The 14,361-nt window shown below is 46.8% G+C and overlaps 1 protein-coding gene across 1 annotated transcript in view; it reads left to right on the top strand.

The window, feature by feature from the left end:
* IGF1R (insulin like growth factor 1 receptor) overlaps positions 1 to 14,361 on the top strand; it is a 304,928-nt gene that overhangs the window by 225,319 nt on the left and 65,248 nt on the right. The window lies entirely within an intron of this gene.

Below are 14,361 nucleotides of genomic sequence, written 5' to 3' on the forward strand. Positions count from 1 at the left end.
GGGAAACAGTTAGGAAGTTTACTTGGGGAAGGAGAATCCTGTGTTCAGAAAGTTGCTCCCTGCTGACCCCTTCCTTTGCAGGCATGCTTTGCACACTCCTGCCATGTGCCAAGCGTGTGCGTCACCAGCACACTCACTGGGGCCTGAGTGCAACTGGACCCGTTTTATGTTTATGGACTTTTTGTGCAAATTAGTCTTCCAGCCATGGGCAGAATGAAGGAATGATCCTCGGATGTGATTTCCAAGTTTGGGGCCTCATTTATGTTTTGCCTTGCCCTGCTTGTTTTTTTAAGATAAAGTTAGCTTGAGTGTTAAGTTGTTTCATCTTTCAAAGCAGATTCCCCTGAACCCTGTAAATCAGACTGTAAGATACAACAGGTGACGTTCAGGAGGCTGTTGAAAGATGGAGACGTGGGATGCAGGAAAGGTTGCCCAAACATCAGGCAGGATGGGGAGACAGGACCGCCTCCCGGGACAAGCCAGGCTTGCTGTGGATTGTCTCTTGGTGGGCAGGGTGCTTGCCATGATGGCGGGGCGAATGAGTGGCAGTGTCTGAAGGGAAATCCCTGGAATTTCCACCCAGCATTTCAGAGCTCACAGTAAGCTCTATCATATTTTGCTTCAGATTTCAGCTTTCTTAGAGCCCTAAGTGATGTTGGGTGGGCCTGCAGCAAAACCATTCACTTTATTATCTGGATAACACTGGCGGAAAACAGACACCAAAAATCGGAAATGATACAAGGGAAAAATGTTACTAGATATTTAATGGCTCAGAGAGCAAATAAAAATTCACTCTCAGATGTTTTATTAATAGGAAAAGGCAGAAGACACCTGTGAACCCATCTCTGTTGGGCATTTACAACTGAAATACTGTCAGCTCACAGTGTGTGCAGGAGATGCCTGTGATGGCACTTGAGTTGAACCAAGTATTACCTGTTATTTACGAAAGAGAGCGAAACCCAAAAACCTCAACTCAGCGTTTTAAAAATGGGGAGGAGTCTTATTAAACTTAAGAATCCTTCACTCACCCTTTCTGAAGTATTGAATCCGGGTTTTTCTCAGTCGAAATGGAGAAAATGATAGTTTCTAACACAACTGATTATCAGTATGAAATCTTAGCACTTTGCATACATTCTGACCAGGTTCATAACATTTTTTATTAAATGTGCTGTCCCACCACCCACAAAAAATAAAAACGAAACAAAATATAAATATGAGCCGACAGAATTCTGTGAGAACAGCAAGTTTCGTTTCGTAGTAATCTTTGCAAGGACATGCCAGCATTCTACATTTGTGTGCTTTTTCAAGGCACTTTGGAATCATGAGATAGATTGAATATAAGTTCTGCAAATTTGGGGGTGTCGGTGTGTCCAGTTCTCCAAAAAGAGATTCTCATAAAGTTCGTGTGGTAATTCCATCAACCAGAATAGAAGGCTACCTGGGACACCGGCTCCTTCTCCTCTCCCTGTAACAGGGTCTACTGTACTTTGAAAGTCTGGTGGAGCTTTTGTGGTTTCTCCACAGTAGTAAAAATAATTTAACTCCAGGAAATGGAGCCAGCAATCAGATTAGATAACGGAAAAGAATAATGTGGTGTTCTAGCACAACAATATACTCCAAAATACAGGTTTACCAGTCCAAAAGTGTGCCACCAGGAAGTAGCGAGATCAAAGGAAAAACGACCAGAGAGGCTGGAGGGTCATAAATCACTGGAAGGTTGTGATCCGTGGTGGCTGTTATTCATGCTCTTCGGGTAGATTTAATTACAGAAAAGGGGGAGGGGTGGGCAGGCATTTTTCTCTCTAGTCACCTAAAAACAATTGGCAAAGCACAATGCTATGTTTAAAAAGCACAGACAGCTTCAAGGGCTTAAACAAATTTAAATATGCGCTCAGAACTTAAGCTCCCAAGAAGGAAATGGACCAAAGATGTTGAGAGACAATTCATCTAAGAGGTACTGCGATGGGGTGGGGGTGAGGGTGGAATCCAGGTGACCCAAGGGACCCAACCTTACTAGCAGCCAGTGAATTGAGTGGAGATGCCTTTTTCCCCTTCTGACATCAGGAAAGAAAGAAAAAAAAAAATGTAATTAGGGATCATTTTCCCCTCTCTTTAAGAAGACATGCCCCACCTTGAGGCTGTAGCAAAGAACGGTACTATGGTCCCCAGAAGAGTTTTGTTTTGTTTTCTCTTTCAAAAGAGGTTTCCAAGGGGGCTTTGCAAAATTGTGAGGTGCTCGGCCAGATGGGTGTGCTTCAAGGGAGGCAGCTTTGGAGGGACTCGTTCGACACCTCTCAAGAGGCTGCTGCACAACTCATCTACGTGTGCAGGTTTGCGTGTCCCAGTCTCGATCCACACAGACTGTACTCCACGGCGACCCCACTCTTTCTGTTATCACTGTCTCCTGGTAAGCGGTTCCGTTGTTGACATACTGTATCCAAAACATTGCTGGTTTCTAAATAGTAGTTTCCCTGCGAGTGGCTGCCTTCAGTTGATTCGTTTAAATTACGTTGACATAAATATTTATGCATATGGAAAGGGGCTTTTTCATGTTTCGCTGAAGCATCGCACCTTTTGGCCTAGCAGTTTCTACCGAAGTAAATAGGCAGCAGGGAAGTGTGTAGCCGCAGTTGTGCAACGTGGAGCTGCTCGTGGGCATGTGCGGTAGGCAGAGTATCAGTAGCAATGATACTGGTCAACACCGGGAAGGCGTGTAATTGCCCAGAAATGGACCCTAACACCCGTTTTAAGAGATGCAGCCAAACCACAAAGCTGGAGGCCTCTCCCTCCGAGCTTGGTCTCCACTTGGACGAAACAGCCCCCAATTTGTCCCTGTGGGACACAGGCCTGCCTTGTTTGGAAATCAGCAAAGTTTAGGAGCCCACAATACCTCACATAACTCTGTGTACAGTAACGGGGAGTGGAAATAGGGCTGTGAGCACGCACAAGCCGACAAGTTATAAATATAGACTACTCTCTCAATTCCTCTTCAGTTAGTCATGAGGGGACAGTGTGAGTTTTATAAACTTATAAGGAATATACAAACAGTTCCAAATTTAAAATAACTTGGAGTAATTTTTAAGTGTGTGAAAAGAATATATATATATATATATATATTTTTCCACCCTGTCCATTTACGCGTCTGTGACAGCAGGTACCTCGTGTGCTCAGGCCTGGTGGTCACAGAACTGGGGAAGAGTCTCAGAAGAACTCCTCATCAGGTGGGGATGTTTCTCCTCCTTTTTGGAGAAAGATTCAAGGAGAGCAGGAGGAGGGGTGAGAGGTGTGAGAGACCCTGTGCTCCCGTGTGGAGAAGCCGGCAGAGACCCCAGAGCAGGGGCAGGTCCGTGCTCCCGTGTCTCTTTCCCTGGTTTTCCCTCCTATTAGAACTTGTCTGTATTTGTAAAAACTTTTTATACAGGCTTCGAATGTGAGTTCAGCAGAAGGAATCTTTGGAAGATGTTAGAGTACATTAGGATAGTTTGATTTTCTAAAGAGCATATTCTGTTTTATAAACACAGAAGCAGTGGAAATCAGGCCCGCCCTCCCCTCTTAGAACCTGACTTTCTTCCTCTCCTTTTCCCTCCTTCTACTTTCTGGAGGCCTTTCTGTGAGACAGCATCGACTCCGTCTGCCAGGCCCTCCTCCAGAGGCGAGGGTCACGGGGACACCTCGTCTCCATCAGGCAGAGCCGGCAGGAGGCTCTCAGACCTGGGGACCCTTCCTCCACAGACTGTGTGGCTTCTCCTCTCATTCCCTGCTATCAGAGGACGACAAAGTCTAGTCAGCGTGACAGGTTCAAGTCTTTCTCCCTTTGGGACAGATCCAGACCGTGAGTAGGTCCTGGAGTCCAAACAGGTGATGGAAACGTCAGCTGCTGGTCACCATGCCTGTGTCTCTGTCGCTGCGCAGGAACAGCAGGGCGCGTGGGGCCAGCGTTGTGGCCTGCGGGTCACCAAAGTCAAAACTTAGGAAAAATGCAGGGGTGAGGGACCGACACGCCGCAGCGCAGACGAACCTGGAATATGTCCTCCCACGTGGGAGAGCCAGACCCAGAGGCTCACGCGGGCCCCGGGGACCAGTTTCGGAGCAGCTACTCTCCACGAATGTTGGACTGGGGGCAAGGGGTGGCTTCCAGGATGATTCAAGCACGTTGCACTTATTGTGACCTTTACCGCTACTGCCTTTACATCAGCTCCGCCTCAGGTCATCAGGCATTAGATCCCAGAGGCTGGGGACCCCTGGTGTAGTATATGATTCAGTTTGTATGAAGTGTTCAGAAGAGGCAGATCTCTAGCAACAGAAAGTTGATCGGTGATCGCCTGGGGCTGAGAGGGGCTGCGGGGCAGGGGAGGGGTAGACAGCTTCCTCTTTGGGGTGATGTTTGTACAACTCTGTGAATATGGTAAAACCCACTAATTTGTACACTTTAAAGGGGTGAAATTGTGTCTGAGCTCTATTTCAGTCAAGCTGTTATGAAAATTGTGAGGGAAGAAAATAAAAAATCACAGCACCCACAGTAACCAAAACCAGCAGTTTAGCCAAAGGAAGATTCCTGGCCTGCCTTCTGCTCCTCGCTTAGCTTTTGGTGTGAACTGGAATCCTGCACTGTGTCTGCACTGATGGCTGCTCTTTCTCTACTCCTCCTAATTAGCTCTTGACATTTTTATTTAATAATGGTGCCCTGAATAACCTCCCTCCTGGCTTCTTGGTTGCCTTTCTTCTTTTTCTTCTGTTTTCTCAATAGTCCGCCCAGCACTGCATCTTAGATCCTGGAGACGACGTTGGTCCAGTGTTACTTTCTGTGGATGACCATTTCTTTTGCTCATTAATGAAATCCTCATAGATGCCTTTAGTAAGCTAGGATGAAACATATCCACAAACATCGTAGTTTACCTGCGTACGGTGTGTGCTAGTCAGCAGGGATCTACTTGGAACTTGGCTATTTTTGTGACCTTAGACTATATATGTTTATGTGCCCAACTAAGGGGAAGGCACAGACCTGTTTTTTCTTTTTCCTGACCAAGGTTTGGAGGCTTGCTCAGACATAGCCATTGGCAAAGAGAGTGAACTCTGGTTATCTAATCTCATGAGTAAGACTTGTTTGGGTGAGAAGGGTTCTGTGGGTCACTGAGTCTCCCCAGGTCTGGCTGCTCTGGCTCCTGACAGCACTCTTATATATGTGGCCGCCTTTGCCCCACAGAACGCGCCCTCGGCGCCTTCTACAACAGGAGCCGCTGCCTCACCATTGTAGCTAAGCCCTGAGGACTGCTGATAGACTCGTCAGGGCTCAGCCTTTGAGAGAGAGAAGAATGTCTTGGAGAGTTCTATTTGCTGTAACCCAGTTAATAGAGAATCACTACAGATGGTGACTGCAGCCATGAAATTAAAAGACACTTGCTCCTTGGAAGAAAAGTTATAACCAACCTAGACAGCATATTGAAAAGCAGAGACATTACTTTGCTAACAAAGATCCGTCTAGCCAAGGCTATGGTTTTTCCAGTGGTCATGTATGGATGTGAGAGTTGGACTGTGAAGAAAGCTGAGCGCCGAAGAATCGATGCTTTTGAACTGTGGTGTTGGAGAAAACTCTTGAGAGTCCCTTGGACTGCAAGGAGATCCAACCAGTCCATCCTAAAGGAAATCAGTCCTGAATATTCATTGGAAGGACTGATGCTGAAGCTGAAACTCCAATACTTTGGCCACCTGATGGGAAGAACTGACTCATTGGAAAAGACCCTGATGCTGGGAAAGATTGAAGGCAGGAGGAGAAGGGGATGACAGAGGATGAGATGGTTGGATGGCATCACTGACACAATGGACATGAGTTTGAGTAAACCCTGGGAGTTGGTGATGGACAGGGAAGCCTGGCGTGCTGCAGTCACGGGATCTCAAAGAATCGGACACGACTGAGCAACTGAACTGAACTGAGCTACTGAACTGAACTGAATAATTAGAGGGCTTCCCAGGTGGCACTGTTGGTAAAGAACCTGCCTGCTAGTGCAGACAATTGAAGAGACCCGGCTTCGATCCCTGGGTCAGGAAGATCTCCTGGAGCAGAGCATGGTAACCCACTCCAGTATTCTTGCCTGGAGAATCCCATGGACAGAGGAGCCTGGCAGGCTACTATCCGTGGAGTCACAAATATTCAGACACGACTGAAGCGACTTAATGCACACACCAAATAAATAATGAGTGCTTAGTGGGTACATCAGCCTTACTATCACCTGCATGCTTGACCCTTCTCCAGAGCATCATGTTTTGTGTTTTGTCCTTCCTCCAGACTAAGTGGTTCACCTTAGGGGGAAGAAGAGGATGTTGAGACTGGTGGTTTATTTTTTCCTGGTAGATGCAACTTGCAGAGAAAAGTGGCATGAGAAGAGCCCCCTCGCCTTTTGCTCTTGGACAGCAGAGCCTGGTGAGAACTTCGTGCCAGCATGCAGCCGAGCAGGGGAAGAGCCCATCACCCAGTCAGAGAGATCTGGGTTCCAAGCCCAGGTTTCCAGCTTGATAGTTATTCACTTGGATGGTTAATAGCCCTGGAAAGTTATAAAATCTCTGTGCTTCCTTGTGGGCATCTACCAATGAGCATAATGCTACTGCCCCATGATCGTTAACATTAAGTTAAATAATATATATAAAATTGAGTCCTGTGTTTAGACTCAGAACGCATTCATGTAGGAGAGACTCCAGCAGCTGTTGTGAAAGGAGGACAGGAGCGTTAGGTGGTTAGATGGTCGGAATGAGCTAGCTGGGTGTGACGATGGGAGTTACGTTGAAGGGCATACAGAAAGCCCCCGAGCATGCCGCCTCGGTCATGGAAGACCGCCGCTGGGCTCAGTGCCCTGGTACCGCAACTGTTCAGACTGCTACTGCAGCCTTAGGTAAGATGTGGACAGGTGTTAAGGAACAGTGATGTCCGTGTGTGTTGAATGAACTGTGGCTTGAGTCTGGCCTTCAGGAGGAGGCCAGGATCACAGCCTTGGAATTTTGAGACTGAGCAATTGTCCAGGGCTATTAAGAGTTCCAGACACCTGAATGAGGCCTCGAGGGAGCACCCTATAGGAAAACGCATCCTGGGTGGGGGTGAGGAGGAGCTTGGTCAAGCGGGGTGCGGTCGGGCAGTAGCACTTTCTCTCAGGGAAGAACTCCGCGCAGCACTGCTGTGAGGCTCGCCTAGGTTTCTGAAGAGCAGTGCCTCAGACACGCACGGGATGATGGCCTCTTAACTTTGTTTCATCTCTGAGGATCGGGGCTTGATGAAAGGCAGAATGTGGCTGCAGAAGCCCTGGTGTGTTTGAACTGAGGCAGATCTAAGGGCTCCGGGAGCTTCCCACAGGAGGGTCTCTGCTCCTGCGTGTTCTGAAGCCACCTCCGGGCCCCTCGGAAGGAGTGAAGGCTGGAGAAGTCAGTTGATGGGAAGGCAGGGGTGAGGAGGGAGGTGTATCACTTCCTGCCCCCTCTGCGTGCCTTGGTGCTGCAGAACGTCCATCTGCTGACCCAAAGATGCTCAGTCCAGGGCCCTTCCTCTTAGGAAGGAAGAGGACTTGAAGCTGCGTCTTGAAAACCCCTTGAAAGACTGCAAGGAGGAACTCCTCTGTGCACTCTGGACTCGGGAGAAGACAAGCGCTTTCAGGCTCACTAGTTAATCAGTTCAGGAGCCATGGTCTCTCTTTATTAACCAGCCTCTGCAGGCTCCCGAGAGCTCTGTTCTGGGGTCTTCCTGTGTGCCCCTGGGTGCCTTCCCCATGCTCTAGTGCTCATGCTAGCCTTGATGCTTCCAGCAGAGAAACTGAAGTTATCTTCAGGTTCTAACCATTACGTTGTCTCTTAGTCTGGCCACTACGATGATAGAATGTTTTCTCCTGCACAGGAGGTGGTTTCTTTGGCTTCAAGAAGAGAAAGGCTAGAGGGGACGCAGCTCTTCTTTCTGAATGTTTCAGACACCAGGGTTACCACCTGATTCCTCTTAATGGCTACAGTTTTCCAGGCAGAGAAGCTGGCTGAAATGAACTGGGGTTTCTAGGCAGTGATTCTCTGGAGTTTTCCGGTACCAGTTTTCAAGACGGTCAAGACAGATTCTTCTTATCTTCCTTTTGAGAAAATTGTGCTTTACTCATTATACGTATGTATGATTTATAAATATATACACACATGCATACATATGCGTGTGAGTGGAGCTCACACACTGTTGTGCCAGGTTTATTTTCATTTTATTTCATGAGTCTTAGCATTTTCGTGTAAGCCTGCTTTTCCATGCTAGCTGACGTATTTAGAGAACTCCAGACTAAAACACCGGGGTGAGGTAGCTTCATCTTGAGCCCGGGAAGCCTGGTGGCTCCTCTCCTTTCTACCTCTTGGATGGTTTCTCTTCTTGGACTGGGGGATGGGGAGGAGTGTGTGCCTGAGGTCAAAAGGCAGGAGAGATGGAAGGGTACTTGGCAGGATGAAAGGCCATGGGCCCCGTGGCCTGAGGTGGGCTCTCCCTGACCCTCTCTGAAGTCCCTCACAGCTCCTGGAGATGGGACACCCTTTGGTCCAGCTGGGACATCCCATCAAGGTGGCCCACCCACCTTCATGGCTGAAAGGACCAGCATGGAGCTCCAAAAGCGGCAGGGCCTGCGGGCCTCAGAAACAGCTGTGGGGGCGAGCCTCTTTCTGCCCTCGTGCCTCAACTCCTGCGGCTTGAGTTGATGAGCGAAGAGGAAGCAGTGAGGCCCAACCTTGCCTCTAGGTCCTTGGGATCACGTTTGTGAGGCTTAGAAGAGGAATCCTGTAAATGCGTTATTATCCTTACTCAAGACTGAGCTTTGTGTTAGGTCTATCAAGGAGTGGAGCAGGGAAGACTAGAAATGTGGGACCCCGAATTCACAGGTGAATATACGGAAATCCACGTGGGTGGCTTATTTTAAGAGAACATAGGTATCGGAAAGGCGCAGGGACTCCAGGCACTGCTGGGCCCCGTGGGTGGTGGAGGCCTGCGGATCCCGGGTCCTACCGGGCTCCTCTGCATCCATCCGCTGACCGGGCCCCAGGGCGCGGCATCCACGCAGTCCCAGGATTTCCCCATCCGTGCTGCTGCCCCTTGTCTGCGCCACTGCCAGGGCTTACCGGCCCTTTGCTTGCCCCTCCTGTGTTCCCGCTGCCGTCCTCAGGAGCTGGGCTCTCTAACCTGCAGGACCAGGCCTGGCTGATGCCTTTAACGGTCAAAGGAGGCTTACCCATCCTCCCAGTGAGCTGGCTCAGAGGTGTCTGGAGGAGAGGCCTTGGGTGGGCTTCTGGCTATGCTGAATGAGCCACTGCTGTGAGTTCAGCGGACACATCCGGGGCTCCCCTCCCTTCCCCTCCCCATGGTGTCTGGTGGAATCAGCTCCTCTCCTGGCTAGGCAGGAAAACCACAAACTCTCTGGACCATGTGTCTCCCGGATGTACTTGGGAAGTTGAAGTGTGTTTTCCTGGAGTTATCAGCCATTCACTCTAGTGCAGAGTGATGCTTGTCTCTTAGGAAAGGCACCCTCTTTTTATGCAGAACTGCAGTATGTCCCTTAGGGTACCCAGAAATACCTAAGAGAACCCTACACTAGTCTGGATTTTGATATAGAAACTTGACCTTATTTCAGCATCCATGAACTGGTTCTGTCCTTTCAAAATTATTTGGGATAAAATGTTTGTGTTTTTTAAACTTCGTGTGACTAAGTGGTCCCTTTCCCATTTTTTTCTTCTGTGAAGAGGTTGAGTATCTCCATCTTCTCTTCCAAAATATGCTTTTAAAAATAGTTTCTCTGAAGTAAAGATTGTTAAAGAGCTTATTGGCAAGAAAAGAAAGAAACATTTTTAAAATCCCTAGAAAGAATTTAGTAAGTACAAGGACTTCAGGGAGGGAAGGAGAGAGTTAAAGCTTGATGTATGTGACTTTTTTCCTGTTCCCCAAAATGAAGATAATGAGCTTTTAAACGCAGTGCCTCATTTTTAGGGGATTGTGGCCCTGAACGAATCCTTTCAGTGCAGACGTGGGACCTGTTGTTAGCTTTCTCAACAGTTTACATAGGCGTTTGTTTTCATTGTTGGTCATTGTAAAACTTCCAATGACTAGAAAGATCTCGGGGGCAAAATCCATTTGCTTCCGCCTGCGTGTATTTGTTAGTTTATAGCGCCTTCCATTTCCCTTTTATTCTTAGGAGCAGAAATGCCTGTATCACGCTAGGTGTGCTCCTTATTCATGGAAGCCAAGGAAGATGTTCCTTCCTTTCTCCCATAGCTCTGTGATTGGAAATTTGGTAACTGTACTAAATTTTAAGTTTTGGCACTCGTGCGGAGCAGCCATCCGTCTGCTGGCTAGACACACTGCCCAGGGCTTTTCAAGAAATCCCTTAATAGTCCTGAACACTAATAATATTTATATACATTGAGATGAGGCAAAATTTACAGCGGGCTTCTGGGGCTGGCTCCAGGACTCTCTAATCCTGAACTTCCGCGGGTTCTCCTGCCCACCTCCCAGAGCCCTCGTGGACCGTGCTGCAGCCAGGGGAACTCTGGCTTCCACCCCTGTGTTTGTCCTCCAGCAAATGGTCCCCTTTCTCTCTCTCTCTCTCTCTCACTCACTCCCCATCACACCCTGATTTTATTCCCCCGAAGTATTTGATACGTGTTTGTGCACAGTGGCGTCATGTAACGTGAAAGATCTGTGGTTGTGATTTGTGATCCCTTTAAGAGGAATTGTTCTGTCTAGAAACAGGATTTTACCTAATTTAAGCTTTACCGAAATTCCTTCTGAGGCAGCTCCCATTGCTGAAACAAAACCCTACCTCCCTAGCGCGTGTGTTGCTGTGGCAGGAGTTGGCTAAGGGTGCAGTTCCATGCAGGGCACCCCTGGAGAGGGTATGCTGCAGTGGACCGCTGCCTAGAGATGCCATTCCCAGTGGAACAGGGAGCAGGGTGCAAAACATTATCCACAGATACTTGGTTAGGTTTTTTTTCTCTTTCTCATACTGGAAATGCCCAACATTTACGTTTGAGTCTAAGCGTACCCAGGGCATTTTTATATGCTTTTAAATGCTTTTAGTCTTTAGCACTACGTTAATACCTATTTGATATTGATGTCTGCTGCTCATCATTTTATTGATATGTAACATTTTATTTAAATTGTAAACAAGGAAAAAAGGGTTTTACAAGTAGATATTGTTCCTAGTTAGTCTCTGATGATGAGCATCATCCTCTTAGCCACTGTTCGTTCCTCCAAACACAAGCCTGGTGGTGGCTGACGGCCAGTGAGCAGCCCTGGGGCCTTCAGCACTCTGAACGGGGAGTGTGTGCTCAACATGGCAGCTCTGTGCTACGACAAATGAGCATGGTTTCTACAGGTACTTTCATTTTTAACCCTGTGAACCTCACAGATCAATTGTATTACGTGAACTCGGTAGGGACGGTAGAACATTTCTGCTCTGGCTTGATCCCGCTTCTTCTAGCACGACCCCCTCTGGCCATCATACCCTCTGAGCTGCTGCCAAACAACCTCCTTCTACCATGAAAATCAGACCGTTGTGTTCTCCTGCCCGAAATCTTCAGGGATGCCCACTGTCCACCACTGAGCCAGAGTGCCTTGGACAGGCTCCCAAGGCCTCTCTGAGCTGCCCTCCTTCTCTCTCCCAGCATCACTTGTTACTGGATCCCTGCCATCTTCACGAGCACCCACTTCTCCCATCGCAGCCACTTAATTGCTTTTACACATGATTTCATCTGTTCCTCAGCTTTTAGCTTTCAGCTCCAGCCTTTCAGACCTATGTGAAGCCTTCCTGGGCACCCAGGTACCCAAGGCAGGCTATGTACCACCACTTGACTCCTGTGCTTACATGGTATATTATCCACCCCTTAAGAACAGGGTCTGGCACACAGCTACAGTGCACACTCAATGAACAGTTGCTAGGTGGATGATTAAATGAAGGACAGGTAGACTTATCTTCCCTTGTTTTTAGTTTAAAAACCTGAACTTAGGATTTGCAAAGTTATTCTTTCTCTAGATCTTGGGCCTTGAAGTTACCTGGATATTTTGAACTTAAATAGTCATTTAATCTGTGATTACTAGATCAAGTGTGATATCTGAGAGTCAAGTGTGTGGCCTGTGTGTGTGCATTTACTACGGATACAAGTTGGTGTTATCAGCTTCAAGATGATGCCTTCCACAGACACAGCATTTTAGGAACTCCTACGACAACATGCTCTTTTGATGTGACTGGAGACAGTTACTCCTTGTAATTGATTGGGTAGATTAGCTTTTGGAAACAGCCAGAAATCATTGAGAGGCAATTCTAGTAAACAACAATGACATAAACCAACAGTCACTGTCTTCTTTGCTCATACGTGGCTCTGAAGGCACTTCTCAGCTGGCATTTGTTCAGCTGCGTCTAACAAATAATAGGCACTTAAACACGACACAAGTTTCTTTCTTATTCCTGTAGAGAAGTCTAGAGGTAAGCGTCCAGGGTCAGCCTACTGGGTGCACAGTCGTGAAGGACCAAGTCCCTTTGATCTTGCGGCACTGTTCTCAATGGGCCACCTCACGATCTAGTACGGCTGCTTGAGCCTCAGCCATTATACCTGTACCCTAGCCAGCAAGGATGGCAGGCATACCCCCTTTGTTTGAAGCACTTTTCTGGGAAGTAAGTTCCACCCCAAACATTTGCTACTAGCTAGAGTAAACTAAATGTTTACTCACAAGCTAGAACCTAGGTTGCTTTTAGCTACAGGAGCGGCCAGGAGATGTAATAGCTAGCTAGGTCTCAAAATGCCCAATTAAAAATCAAGGTTCTATTACCAGAATAAATAAGAATGAATAATGGAAGATCACCTGTTTGTCTCAGTCAAAAGATGATCAGAGGAGAAACCTGCAAAAAATTTTTTAAGCCTGACAGTGTCATGAGAATTTGTTTCTTCCGAGGTGACAGTATTCATTTGAATGTCCAAGTTCTGACAGCTGTTTTTAAATGCACCTTTTGGCAATAAAATAGGTACTCCTGCCTGCAGCTACCAAATGTGTATATTGGTACCAACTAACCAGAGGACAGTTCAACCCAGCAAGGCTAACTCTGGAAATTGATTCTATTGAAATAATTAAGAATTCTCATGAAGATTGACTGCTTACTGTCCTAATAAAATGTTGGGAATAAATGAAATGCCTAATAGGAAGCTGATTACAACTTATGATGTGCTATACTACGGGATGTGATGCAGCTGTTAAATTATTGTCGAAGTCACAGTATGTTATGCCAAAAAATGCTTTTAGAATGACTTGATCCTTTTTTATAGATGTTTACATTTGTGTGTGCATGTACATGCATAGAGAATGATCCGGTGGGAGAGTCTTCATGGAGGTGCTGATAAGGTGCCATTGTGGACAGGCAGACGAGGTGTTCAATGTAGTTTTTAATCTAATTTCTGATTTTCTTCATCTTTTTTATTATAAAGAAAAACGAATAGAATCTTCACTAAGTAATGCATGTCAGAGTCAATAATCTACGTACTTAAATAATTTTGTGTTTTCCAACTCGTGGAAAAAGTAGGAAGCAGATAATGTACATCAGATTTCATAGTTCGTTGACTTTCACTTTATTCTCTAGTAAGGCTAACGGGGAGTTAGTAAGGCGCCTTTGCTAGTAAGGCACACTGCTCTAAGGCCCCTAGAGTGTGATCCTTATGGCATTGTTACAGAAATAAATGCCAGCTCATCTATTTGGGACAAGACTTGTGGTTCTCTGGCTTTTTTCGATACTCCTTTCACTTATGTTTAGCATAGAAGGGCTCACAGGAGATGGTTTGTAATGAATATCTTATGGTCCTCTGGGCTGGAGACACTGCCCATCAATCCACTCTTATATGTGAGAAAAACCATCAGACATGGGGGCTTCTCTGTGATCTACTAGACTGTGGTACATGAATATGTTAATATCGTTGTTTATCTGGGGTGAGACCTTTGGTATGATACAAGCAGATACAGACTTTCTAAAGCTAATTTGTCCACCCTATAGCATCACCTTTAGCACACTCTAGTTTTAATCATTTTAAAAATAAATGAGCATTTCTGCACACTATTTAAAGATATTTACAGATATCAGAAATAGTAAAAGATATTTCAGTAAGGAACACATGCAAAATGCAGATTGAGGAGCGCATATAACGCCTTCTAAAGTCACAATAAACTGTGTGGTCCACGTAGTGCTTCCAGAGTACCACCCATGCCCCAGGTAACCGTCTAAGATGGGGGCTGCTGCCCTGTTTTGTAGATGAGAAAGAGGATCAAGGTCAGAGATCGTTAAGCACTCCTCCAAGACCAAAAAGAGTCAACTAGGAGAGGCTGGACGTTAAACC

Source organism: Capra hircus, chromosome 21, assembly GCF_001704415.2.
Source record: "Capra hircus breed San Clemente chromosome 21, ASM170441v1, whole genome shotgun sequence".
Lineage (NCBI taxonomy): Eukaryota > Metazoa > Chordata > Mammalia > Artiodactyla > Bovidae > Capra > Capra hircus.